Raw genomic sequence first — 14,073 nt, 5'->3', positions numbered from 1 at the left:
AGCACTCATGATAATGGTAAAAGTCAGGATTGCCTCCTGACTTCTTCCTCCAGATTCCCACATTCATCTCTTGCTCAAGTCCCAAGGGATTTGTATCCATGCAGACAGACTTTGACCATCACAGGAAACAAAAGTTTGGCCAGCAGTAAGTAGTTTGTAAGAGTAAAACAACACTGTTAGTATGCCCATACTTATAACAAATATTCGGTAGACAACTTCACATTAACTACTGTGGGACCAGTCCAGTGCTTAGAAACTTCTGTATGCTCACAGTGGGTTGGCCACATTGATGCTATGTCAATCTTGATGAGGCCCTTTGAGATTTCCTCACTGATTTTGCCACAGAAATTCACCCCGATGCCATTATGTTAACCTGATGGACAGAGTGCATCCCTCTCATCCCTTTCCTCCAGTTGGGCTGAGTGGCTGTAGGACCCGAAAGAAAAGGCAAGCTTGTAGTGTGTAAGGAAGGAGAGAGGGACAGACAGCCAGTAGCCTCCCTCACATACAATCTGTCAATTGTTAGTAGTCCCCATGTGATTATGAAACATGGACTAGGAAATTATAATACATAGGACCTTGAATGGGATGGGTTTGGCCCACAGAGCCATAGGTTCTGACCTCATGGGACTAGGCTGGGCTGGCACAAAGCCAAGCTCCAGGAAGCTTTGGCCAGATTTGGTTACAGCTCCCACCCCCCTTCTCTTTCTATCATTTCAGTTTGGGAAGAAGGGCTGGCTTACGTTTGACCAGTCCAAGGTGGAGAAAAATTTGCCATTCTTCCCCTGTTCCATAAGGCATCATATAGAGATTTACTCAAAAGAACCTAGACCATTTGTCTGATGAGTACCTCTGACCTTTCACCTCCTCTTGTTCTAGGATTCCTCTCACAGCTCCCCATTGCCTCAGGTCATGCTTTTCATTTAGGGGGAAGGAGGCTAGGCACTTTCAAACTTTCAACAGCCCTCCCAAGAACTAAGAGGTCTCCTCATCTCTGACCCATGACTGTCCTGTTGTTAACCTCCACTGATTCCACGACTGTTGGAAGCTGTTCGTGCTCTCTTCTCTCCTCCGTGAAAAAGCACAGGTTGTTATCTATCATGTGCTATTCGTGTCTGGACATCAACTTCATGACCTGATCTATGTTCCTGTGGGCAAGAGTGATGGCTACAGAAATTAAATGTAGGGAAAGCTAGAAACTGTTTTCCTTTCACGAACTTTCCAGTATATTTCACAACAGGAAACAACCCCCAACTTCTGTAAAAACTCTCTCCTGGGTTTCAAATGACAAAAACTCCAAGCAACACTTCAGTTGAGCCCAGAGATTAACGTTTCCCCCTATTATGTGGTAAAATCATTTGTTCCTATTGGCTAGAAGACTTGGAAATAATCTTCCAGCTAACGTGGTAGTAGTAATAGGGGTATCAAGTGCCCAGTGGGTTCAATGCACTGTCTTAACAGCTTGAGAAGTACAAAACTATCAAGTGAAACATCCCCTGTCTACAGAGAGCTTGCACTCTAACAGAGGAGACCAAAAAGTATTTACCAATAGAGTAATTAAAATAAATGGTTGAATGAAAATAAGAATTAACATAGGTAGATATGTGCTGAGAATAGGTGAAAGTCTATGTGCTAGAGACGGCTGATGAGTTTATATGAGTTGGGGTGCTGAAATTAATCGGAGAAGGTGTGTTGGAGAAGGTGGGCTTTTCAGGAAGAGTTTGATTACGAGAAGGACTGTGGTCTGTCAGATTTGGGGTGGGGAGGGGCCAAGGATTTATCGCTTCTTCCACTTCTCCACCTCCTCTTCCTCCTCCTACTTCTCCCTAATTTAAAACAAAATGACTATTCTGGCATTAAGGCAATATTGTTACTAATCAATCAGTTTTATTTACTGTGCACCTACTTTGCACAGAGCACTATCCTAAGCACTTGGGAAAGTAAAAATAAAATAAATTGGCGCCATCTGTACCATCAAGGAGCTTTCAAATGTTCTACAAAACTGACCTTTTAGTTAACATAAAGCTGCTCTGTGGCTACATTTTTGACTAAGAAATGGCTTGTGGTTGAATATTAGGAGAACTATAATCAAGAATTGACTTTAATTATTTTTTCTGGTAGTATAGATTTTTCACACCAAACCAGAGATCATGATATGTTGTATACATCATCATCTATATCATTTTTATTTTATATTTCAGAGACCCTGTTAGCACAAGGTCTTGGACTACAGTCCCTAAAGCTTCTGTCATAATCTGACCCAGTGTACATTGCTTATTTCTGCTCTAGAGGACACGGGGTAGCAACTGCAAGTATAAAATGGGAAATCATAAAATACTGTTGTGGGATTTTCCTCTTTGTTTTTTGGTTTTGTTTTAATCATTTATACTCCAGCTGACATTTTCGACATAGAAAAATTATGGGTTTCTAAGACACATGTTTATTATCTAATCTTCCCAGATAGCCACAGTCTTCCTGTTTTCACTTTTCTTTTTTCTGAAACTGTGTGAAAAGCATTAGAATAGCACCTGTAGATTATGCCAAGTGGTGAACCCAATCACCTCTCCACATTTAAACTATTAAGGGCTCCTAAGGATGGGTGGTGAGGAGATAAATATATGATAAATGATGATAGTGCTATATGTTCAGTGCTTACACTGAACCAAGTACTGTACTAAGTACTGGGATAGGTACAAAATAAGCAGGTCAGAATCAGTCCCTGTCCCACATGGGGCTCACAGTCTAAGATATAAATCTGTTTTCTTGCTTTGGTAGCTAGTCTCTCCCTGATTTGCCCTACTTGGGTCACTATTCTCTCTCTACTTTCTGATATCTTTTTTCTCTTTGCTTCTTTTCCTCTTTTCTTCTCCCCCACACACTCCTTTTCCATTTCTCATTTTTTTCTGCTCCAACTCTGTCATTTTTCTCTCTCTCCCATCGTCTTTTCTTGGCTCCAAGAGACTCAGCAGCTTGGCAGGTTCCCAAAATGGAACACTCTCAGAATCTAGCTTACTGGAAGACTGGAGTACCGTATAGCTTTTTTTTCCTTCTGGTCAACAGTGCTTCCGTTTCAGGATCTTTTAAGTCTTCCAAAAAGAGGGACTTCCTAAGGAAGTTCAGAATATGCATGCCAATGGAATAGTCATCTGAGCCACTCATGACTAACACAATCAAAGTGAGTTAGAAGAGAAAGTGAAATTGACAACAAAAGCATGCAGAGGGTTTCTCTGGCAACCCAATACATAGTCAAACTTGATTAATATTAAATCGATAGGCAAAATCCTTGTTTTAAGAAGTTGTGTAGAAAAAATCCCTTTTGGATTAACCAACCAGTGGCCTTTGTTATGAAATTGTTACCACACCACTTTCTTTGCTTTTGAAAGTCCAGATGGGCAGATAGACCAAATGTGGATCAACCACATCTGACTATCATTCTGATATACCAATTATTCTCCACCTTCACTAGTAATAATGCTTTGGTCTTACAGCATACTAATACTTTCTGTACTATTTATTTAGTTAGGGAGCTCCATGAGATGCACCTATATTAACCTTCCAATCACCTCTGTGAAGCTGCTTTCCCCATCTGTAATTTATTTTAGTATCTCTCCCCAGCTATACTGTAAACTCCTTGAGGGCAGAGACCGTGTCCATTATGCTCTACCATCTCCTTGATACAGAAAAAGCACTCAGTGAATACTACTGATTAATGACAATGTGGCCCACATACGACCTGTGGAAAGAACATGGGTCTGGAACTCAAAGGTTACAGGTTTTAATCCTGGCTCTGCCACATGTCTGCTTAGAATTCCTTAACTCCCATTCTCTCCTGGACCCCCTCCAATCTGGCTTCCGTCCCCTCCACTCTACCGAGACTGCTCTCTCTAAGGTCACCCATGACCTCCTTCTTGCCAAATCCAATGGCTCCAACTCCATTCTAATCCTCCTTGACCTCTCTGCTGCCTTTGACACTGTCGACCATCCCCTCCTCCTCCATACCTTATCTCACCTTGGCTTTATGGACTCCGTCCTCTCCTGGTTCTCCTCTTACCTCTCTGGCCGGTCATTCTCAGTCTCCTTCGCTGGAGCCTCCTCCCCCTCCCATCCTTTAACTGTTGGAGTTCCTCAAGGGTCAGTTCTTGGCCCTCTTCTGTTCTCCATTTACACTCACTCCCTCGGTGAACTCATCCGCTCTCACGGCTTTGACTACCATCTCTATGCAGATGACATGCAGATCTACATCTCCGCCCCTGTCCTCTCCCCCTCCCTTCAGGCTCGCATCTCCTCCTGCCTCCAGGATGTCTCCACCTGGATGTCGGCCCGCCACCTAAAACTCATCATGAGCAAGACTGAGCTCCTCATCTTCCCTCCCAAACCCGGTCCTCTCCCAGACTTCCCTATCACCGTGGATGGCACGACCATCCTTCCCGTCTCTCAGGCCCGCAATCTCGGTGTCATCCTTGACTTGTCTCTCTCATTCACCCCACACATCCTATCCATTCCAAGACCTGCCGGTTTCACCTTTACAATATCGCCAAGATCCGCCCTTTCCTCTCCACCCAAACGGCTACCTTACTGCTATGGGCTCTCGTTATATCCCGGCTAGACTACTGTGTCAGCCTTCTCTCTGATCTCCCTTCCTCCTCTCTCACCCCGCTCCAGTCTATTCTTCACTCCGCTGCCCGGCTCATCTTCCTGCAGAAACGATCTGGGCATGTCACTCCCCTTCTTAAACAACTCCAGTGGTTGCCTATCAACCTCCGCTCCAAACAAAAACTCCTCACTCTAGGCTTCAAGGCTCTCCATCACCTTGCCCCTTCCTACCTCTCCTCCCTTCTCTCTTTCTACCGCCCACCCCGCACGCTCCGCTCCTCTGCCGCCCACCTCACCGTCCCTCGGTCTCGCCTATCCCACCGTCGACCCCTGGGCCACGTCCTCCTGCAGTCCTGGAACGCCCTCCCTTCTCGCCTCCGCCAAACTGATTCACTTCCCCTCTTCAAAACCTACTTAAAACTCACCTCCTCCAAGAGGCCTTCCCAGACTGAGCTCCTCTTCTCCCTCTACTCCCTCTGCCACCCCCCCTTCACCTCTCCCCAGCTTAACCCTCTTTTCCCCCCATTTCCCTCTGCTCCTGCCCCTCTCCCTTCCCATCCCCTCAGCACTGTACTCGTCTGCTCAACTGTATATATTTTCATTACCCTATTTATTTTGTTAATGAAATGTACATCGCCTTGATTCTATTTAGTTGCCATTGTTTTTACGAGATGTTCTTCCCCTTGACTCTATTTATTGCCATTATTCTTGTCTGTCTGGCTCCCCCGATTAGACTGTAAGCCCGTCAAACGGCAGGGACTGTCTCTATCTGTTGCTGACTTGTTCATTCCAAGAGCTTAGTACAGTGCTCTGCACATAGTAAGTGCTCAATAAATACTATTGAATGAATGAATGAATGTCTGCTCTGTGATCTTGGGCAAGTCTCTTAGCTTCTCTGTGCCTCAGTTGCCTTATCTGTAAAATGGGGGGTTCAATCCCCATTCTCCTTCCCATTTAGAATCTGCATTCCAGGACAAAGGCTGTGTCTGACCTGCTTATTCTGTCTCTAGTCCAACACTTAGTACAGTTCTTGGCACATAGTAAGCCCTTAAAACACATTATTATAATTATTATTAGATTGGGAGCCAGGAGACCTGAACTTTACTTCTAGCTCTACCACTGGCCTGCTGTGTGACCTTGGGCAAGATCTTTGTTTCTCAGTTCCCCAGCCATAAAATGGGAATAAAATAGATTGTGATCCCCCAAGTGGTAATTGACTGTTTGATCTGATTGTATTGTATCAACCCCAGTGCTTAGGACAGTTCTTGGCATATTGTAAGCTCTTAACAAAGAGCATTATTATTATTTTCCACAGTTATTAGCATATAGTAAGGATTTAATAAATGGCATAAAATAATGATTACTATTCATTCATTCAATCGTATATATTGAGCATTTACTGTGTGCAGAGCACTGTAATAAGTGCTTGGAAAGTGCAATTCAGCAGTAACCCCTGCCTACACTGGGTTTACAGTCTAGAAATGGGGAGACAGAGATCAAAACAAGTAAACAGGATTCAATATAAATAAATAGAATTATAGATATGTACATCTATACACAAATGCTGTGGGGCGGGGAGAGAGGGTAGAGCAAAGGGAGTGAGTCGGAAAGGTGGGGGAGCTGAGGAAAAGGGGGCCTTAGTCTGGGAAGGCTTCTTGGAGGAGGTGAGCCTTCAGTAGGGCTTTGAAGGGGAGAAGTGTGATTGTTTGGAAGATTTGAGGAGGCAGGGCGTTCCAGGCCAGAGGTAGGACGTGGGCCTGGAGTCGATGGAGGGACAGGCAAGAATGAGGCACAGTGAGAAGGTTAGCACCAGAGGAGCGGAGTGTGAGGGCTGGGATTTAGAAGGAGAGATGTGAGGTGAGGTAAGAAGAGGCAAGGTGATGGAGAGCTCTGAAGCCAATAGTGGGGATTTTTTGTTCAATATGGAGGTTGATAGGCAACCACTGGAGATTTTGGAGGAGGGGGGTGACATGCCCAGAAAGTTTCTATAGAAAGATAATACAGGCAGAGTGAAGTATGGACTGAAGTGGGGAGAGACAGCATGTTAGGAGGTCAGAAGGGAGGCTGATGCAGTAGTCCAGTCGGGATAGGATGAGTGATTGTGCCATCCACAGTAACAGCAAAGTCAGGGAGAGGACAGGATTTGGGAGAGAAGATAAAGAGCTCTGTCTTGGACATGTTGAGTTTTAGGTGGCGGGAGGACATCCAAGTAGAGATGTCTGGAAGGCAGGAGGAGATGCCAGCCTGGAGGGAGGGAGAGAGAACAGAGGAGGAGATATAGATTTGGGTGTCATCCGTATAGCAATGATAGTGGAAGCCGTGGGAGAAAATGAGTTCTCCAAGGGAATGAGTGTAGATGGAGAATAGGAGACCACGAACTGACCCTTGAGGGACCCCTACAGTTAAGAGTCCCTCAATACAGGAGGTGGCCAAGGATCATGATAACTGCCTTATATAAAAACATATACCCTTAGTGACACAGAGGTAGAACTAAATGGCGATTCCACTTTACTTATCCAGTGCCCTTGCTATTATATTTCTCTGTCCCTTATCAGTCAGGTTAAATGCCAAGTACCATGGCAAACAGCCATTTAGAACGGCCCATCTCCATCTGCAATCGTTCTGGTAGTGTATCCATAGAGTTTTCTTGGTAAAAATACGGAAGTGGTTTACCACTGATGCCTTCCTCACAGTAAACTCGAGTCTCTGCCCTTGGCTCTCTCCCATGCCGCTGCTACCCATCAAGGGTGAGTTTTGCCTTGTAGCTGATTGCCTTCCACTCGCTAGCCACTAGCCAAGCTAAGAATGGAATGGGTATGCCTCTGCTTGATTCTCCCTCCCGTAGCCGAGACTGGTAGAGTAGTGGAGACTCTCCAGGTGTGACCCTGAGAGGGGTGCCTCCATGTATTTCTTCTCATATGTGAAGCTTTTAATCAAAGAGAGCCATTTCTTTTTTGTTGGTAGTAGGCCTGAAGGTCTAACCTCGGCTGTTAAAGTTCAGTTTTCAGTTGGGATGCAGCCTTGCCTGAAGTTTTGTTCTACAGTGCATTAAAACACTTCTTCTACCCTACCTGCTTTCAGTTTTCCAGTTTCACCTCTCCATACAGCAGCCATTTGTGTATCCTGCTGTCGCTCATAGTCTTGAGTAAAAGATATGGGTGCCCCACTCAAGGAGTGGACAGCATAAAAGAGGACTGACAGACACAAGCCATTCACACAAATTCTATGGCTGTTGATAATAGAAGTATAGAATAATAATCGTGGCATTTGTTAAATACTTACTATGTGCCAAACACTGTAGTAAGCGTTAAAGTTGATAGAAGATAATGATGTCAGAAGGACTTGACTATGGAGGGAGATGGGGTGAACTGTGGTCTAGGGAAGGAGTTATAGGAAGGAAGAAAGGTGGGAGCAAGGAGTCAGAGGGACAAATATGTAGAATCAATCACAGTGAGAAAGTTAGCTCGAGAGGAGTGCAAAGTGCAAACAGGGTGTAGTGGGAGAATAAGGTGGACATGTTGTGGGGAGAGAGCTGAATGACTGCCTTAAAGCCAATGGTTTAGCATTTCGATTTGAAGAAGAAAGGAATGGACAACCATCGGAGCCTTTTGAAGTCTTGTGCAGAATGACATTTTAGAAGAGGAAGCAGACTAAAGCGTGGACTAGAGAAGGCAGAAGCTGGAAAAACAGAGACAAGCTAGGAGGTCGAGATGCTAGTCTAACCGAAACATGACAAGAACCCAAATCAGGGTGGTGGCCATTTGGATAGAAAAAATGTGATTGATTAAATTGATTTAAAACAGAGCATCCAGCATCAAACAATGGGTAGATTTTCACAGGAAATGTTGCATTACTTTAGCATATAAAATGTGAAAAATAGTCTTGTAGTGTATTTTATCCAATCCTATTCCAAATGAGATAAAGATGAAAAAAAATGGATACCCAGCAGAGTTGTGGTATTTAGCATGTTAGGGGAATGAGATAATTCTGATGATTGTGGTATTTGTTAAGCACTTAATATGTGCCAAGCACTGCACTAAGCATGGGGCAGATACATGATCAACAGGTCCCTCATAGGGCTCTCACTCTAAGTAAGAGGGAGAACAGGTATTGACTCCCCATTTCACAGATAGGGAAACTGAGGCACAGAGAAGTTGTGACTTGCTCAAGGTCACACAAAAGGTACGTGATGGAGCCAGGATCAGAAACCCAGGTCCTTCAACTCCTGGGCCCGTTCTCTTTCCACTAAACCATTCTGCTTCTAGATGTGCTGGTTAGTCAAATATTGCAGTTAACTGAGTCTGTGTGAAGAGTCAGAAACTGTTCTTGAGACTCCCTTTCAGGAGAGGGTTTTACATAATCAGAAGGTTGGGAAAAGCCCTGGGAAAGACTGCAAAGAGTGGACACTAGTGGAGGGAGGGAGTTTTCTGATTAGGTCAATCTTGGTCAGGCATAATTTTAAACAAGTTCCAGAGATGTAACCACTGGAAATCCAGTCCCACAGCCAACTGCTGAAAGCAATTCTTAGAGGGGAAAACTTTGCTCATCAGATTAGCAGTTCTCTTCATGACTTTAAAAAAGTGTATCCTGCCTCCTCTGCTAGCTTATCCCCCATCTCAATTCACTGCAGCAGGTTAGCCACCTTCCTATCACCTATTTTAATGACATACCCACTTATGGGCAGGGAACATGTCTACTAATTCTGTTGTATTGTACTCTCCCAAGTGCTTAGTACTGTGCTCTGCACATAGTAAGTGCTCAATAAATATGATTGATTAAGCAATGAAAACGAGTTGCAATGGATTTCTCTGCTGCTGGAAAATATCTTGGATTCCACTAGCTCCTTATTTTTGAACCTCTTCATAGTTGACTCTGATGAAATTTCTTCGAAGTGCTGGATGTGCTTTTTGTGTTTGGGCTTCCTCAAAAGATTTTCCCCATAAGTCCAGTGGTAGTATGTGGGCTGCTTGGGGAGACGCATGAGGGAATTACATACCTGAGACTGAAGCAGAGAGAGAGTGCAGTGTGTGAAATCTGCAATTTCCCTCAAGCATGAGATTTGGGAAAATGTCATATTATACAATACCCATGAGTTAGCTGAGGCAAAGTCACTTGACCAGAAATTTATTTATCTTAATCTTCATGCAGACTATCTGTATTTAGATGTGAAAATGCATATGTGCCAGATGTTTATCATATAATTATGAGTTATTAATGAACCACTTGCAGCAGTTAACTTGTTCATACTAAGATTTTTTTTTCCCCTAGAGGGTATAATGGAAGGTGGATCCTACGTAAGGAGAGACAGAGAGTCTCCAAAATGTTCTAATTAAGCAATTATACCATGGTCAGAGTGTCCATGACACAATAAAAGGAAGCTTGATGCTCGTCACCTATTTGTCCCATGCCTAAACTCTGTTTAAATTCATTCATTCTAGGCTTGATGAGGTTTTGCAATTATGCGTCACTTGCCAACGGTCTCATCATTAGTTTATGCATTCAATTATCTGAGGGCATGAATAGAATGGATAATTGGAAACCACAGATAAAATTAAAAATTCTAATACTTGTCAACTACTTACCTACCACCTCGACTCACAAAAAAACTGCTAGTATGGAGCAAAATGGCCTGATCATAGATTGACCTCTTCTCCCTGCCCTTGTTTTTGTTCAGGTGGAAGTGCTAAAGTGTGATAGAATGGTCAACTGGAAGGCAGCAGGAAGAATACCGAGGAGGCGGGAGGTGGGAGTAGAAAGAGAAACTAGAATTATGGGCCTGGATTCACTCTGCTTCTTGGAATTGAAATGTTCTGCACACTTCTCCCCACCTCTCACAAACCTCCAGTGGTTGCCCATTCCCCTCCAAATCAAGCAGAAATTCCTTATCATTTGCTTCAAAGCACTTAATCTTCCCTCCCCCCACCACTTATCACTCCTCTTGCACTACAACCCGGCCCACACACTCTACTCCTCTAATACCAACCTACTCTACTGTCCCTCATTCTCATCTCTTGCCACTGATCTCTTGCTCAGGTTCTTGCTGCTGCCTGAAATTCCCTCCCCCTTCTTATCCCCTCTCTCTCTCCATCTTCAAAGCCCTTCTGAGATCACATCTTCTCCAGGAGACCCAAGTAATCGCTCATCTTCCTTCTTTATATCACCCAAATGCCACTTCAGGCCTTCTATGTGACCTAAGCCAGTAAGTACTTACATAACTCCTGCAGCCTTTATTTACATATTTTATATACACTATTGCCAGCCATGTGACTTTGGGCAAGTCACTTAACTTCTCTGGGCCTCAGTTACCTCATCTGTAAAATGGGGATGAAGACTGTGAGCCCCACGTGGGACAACCTGATCACCTTGTATCCCCCCAGCGCTTAGAACAGTGCTTTGCACATAGTAAGGACTTAACAAATACCACCATTATTATTATTATTATTAGTGTTTCCTCTTATATGTAATTCATTTAAATGTCTGTCTCCCCTGCTAGACTGTAAATTCCCTGAAGAAAAGGATCACGTCTACTAATTCTATTTGACTTTCTCAGGTATTTAGTATGGTGCTCTGCATATGTCAGGCACTTGATAAATGCTGCCGATTGATGAATTGATTGATTGGAATATCTCCACTTCATATCCTGGTTACTAGCCAAAGTTTTATTTTGTTTTTTGTAAAAAGCCCCCAAAGTGTGGTTGCTAACCTATCCTCTATCCAGGTGGTAGGTAGCAAAACAACAGCAACAACAAAAATTCAATAGACCGCAGGTCTCCCCACCTTCAAAGTCTCCCTATAATCCCACCTTCTCCAATAAACCTTCTCTGGTTAATGCTCAGCAACCTTTTATAAACCCACCAGCCATCTCTAGTACTTATCCTTAGAACTTTTGTATATGTTTATTCAATCATATGTTCAATGACATAGTTTGATTACTCTATTTACAAACGTTTTTCCAACTGTCTCCCCCACTAAAGTATAAACCCCTTACAGGCAGGGAATATGCCACTTCTTTGTTTTGCACTTCCCAAGTACCTAGAATAATAATATTAATAATGATGGCATTTGTTAAGCGCTTACTACGTGCCGAGCACTGTTTTAAGTGCTGGGGTAGATACAACATAATCAGGTGTCCCACATAGTGCTCACAGTCTTAATCCCCATTTTACAGATGAAGTCACTGAGTCCCAGAGAAGTCAAGTGATTTGCCCAAAGTCACACAGCTGATCAGTGGCAGAGCCAGGGTTATAACCCACGACCTCTGACTCCCAAACCCGGGCTCTTTCCACTATGACATGCTGCTTTTCTAGAAGAGGGCATTGCGCCAAGTGAGCACTTAATATGCTTACTACTTCTACTGTTCTTTAGTTGAGATTATTACCTCCCTCCATTGAATGGGTGAATAGCTATTTGTATAGTTGGGAGTCAAGAAGCCTGGGTTCTAGCTTCATCCTGGTTAGTTTTGTGTCCCAAGGCAAATTTCTTTATTTGCTGGGCCTCAGTTTACTTTAAAATAGCTATTAATCCTTCTTCCTATTTCCCTTCCATATGTTGCAAAATGTAACAGGGGCTAACTGAGTTCTTATAAAATTAGAGGTCTTGGAACTCTTACTAAAAAAACCAACAAAACAAACTAAAGAGGACAATATAGTTTTCCTGGACAAAGCATGGAGATTTCTGCCATTTCTGTTTCCTCTTTTCAGTCAGCTATAGAACAAAGCTTGCCTGCTGTACTCATATTCAGCTTCTTTGATCTATGTTCTGTGACTTCATGGCAGAAGTGAAGTGCCAATATAATGATGTCCAGCACCAGACAATTATTATCGAAATTATTTCTTTATGTGACCAAGCCCTGGCTTAATATTTTCCAGCTATCAGGTGGTACCAAAATACAGACGTCTGGTTCATTAGATAGTACCTGAGATGAATTGTGCAGTTCCATTCCTTTCTCTTTAGAAAAAACTGCAAACTTTATTTTGTTCAAGAAACACTTTGAAGCAATGGAGGATTCCTATATGAAGCTGAGGGCATTGGGGAAACAACAATTGATTCAGAGTAGGAATGAGATGCCTTCTGCTTCACTGATGGTGGGACAAGAAGAAATAGATTAAAAAATAATGGAAGTCTGGTAAGTTAGGCATCAGAGAAGTCATGGAGTCTCATTCTCTGGAGATTATTGAAGATGGGGTGTTTAAGAATGGTCCTTCATTAAGAAGGCAGGAGGTAGACTAAAAACTGATGGAATTACCTCCATTAGTTTCATTAGCCTACAGTTTATGTTCTAGCTTCATACTTTTACATTGGGCTTCATAATAACTAGGACAAATGAGTTGCAGAGTTTAAATCTAATACTTATTTTTTCATTCATAAACCAGGCAACTGAGGAGAATATTTTTTAAGCTTTTGCATTACTATACTTAATGTTCCCACAGCAAAAATGAAAGAACAAATCAGTGACTTTCAGGGTGGGGCCACACCCACTGCAGATCCTTTAGTCACAAAATCCGGAACCTGGATATGTTACTCACCAAGGCTGAAATATTTCTGGGCCTCAGTTTCTCCATCTCTGAAATGAGGATGACAGGGTGCATTTTGTAGTACTGATATTATGTTTGAGGAATTCCTGTCTTCTACAAAATGCATCCTCATAGGGTGAAGATGTTTACAGAGCTCCCCAAAACTGCCCAATTTGGATCACTGAGAAAGTAGGGAAAACAAATTGTGATTATGAGTTATTTTCAGTAGGTTATATGAACATCTGATTGTGAGCCACATGTAGGGGAGGGAGTGGGTCCAACCTGATTATTTTGTGTCTACCCTGAGTGCTTAGTACAGTGATTGGCACGTAGGAAGTGCTTAAATGACACTGTCATCACTTGAATCTATGAAGAGTCTATCCTTGGATTCTATGATGAATCTCTCCTCATAGCACAGGAAGAGCACTTGCCAGTACTCTTTTCTTCATTTCAGAGATGTAGAAACTGAGGCTGAGAAAGGTTGCATGCTAATCTAGTGCAGCTTCCAAACACACTTAACATATTCCTCTACACTGCTAGCTCCTTGTGGATAGGGATCATGTCTACAGACTCTCTCAACTGTTTAGTCTAGTGCTCTGCACAAAGTTAAGTGCTTCATCGATTGAAGATTGAATTCTATTTTACACACTGGAAAAATCAGGCTCTGGAGCCAGATTTTTTTTTAATTCATCAAAACCTCATCTGTCATCAGGTATAAAACTGATAATCAATCAATCACTAGTATTTGTGTGAAGCACAGTACCAAGAACTCAGGAGAGTGCAACAGAAGCAAAACACATGTTACCTGCCCTCAAAGAGCTAACAGTCTAATGGGGGAGGCAAACAGACAATAGTTATTTACCAACTGGGTGTAGAGGAGGCTATGACAGGAAGCGGTTCAAGGCCCTTGTTCCAACCCCTGAATCCCCACAAGGGGAATCCAAGTCCGCAGTATGGAAAGAGCATG

General features: G+C 43.1%; 1 non-coding gene across 1 annotated transcript; it reads right to left on the bottom strand.

Annotated features, from left to right (window-relative positions):
- Window positions 1-7,350: 7,350 nt before the first annotated feature.
- Window positions 7,351-7,488, bottom strand: LOC114808444. Its single transcript, XR_003756292.1, has one exon. It is a non-coding gene; the product is annotated as a small nucleolar RNA SNORA7 (small nucleolar RNA).
- Between the last annotated feature and the right edge of the window lie 6,585 nt (window positions 7,489-14,073).

Source organism: Ornithorhynchus anatinus, chromosome X5 (assembly GCF_004115215.2).
Source record: "Ornithorhynchus anatinus isolate Pmale09 chromosome X5, mOrnAna1.pri.v4, whole genome shotgun sequence".
Classification (NCBI taxonomy): Eukaryota; Metazoa; Chordata; class Mammalia; order Monotremata; family Ornithorhynchidae; genus Ornithorhynchus; species Ornithorhynchus anatinus.
The sequence above is the reverse complement of the archived record's forward strand: the minus strand, read 5'-3'. Positions and strand labels throughout refer to the sequence as shown.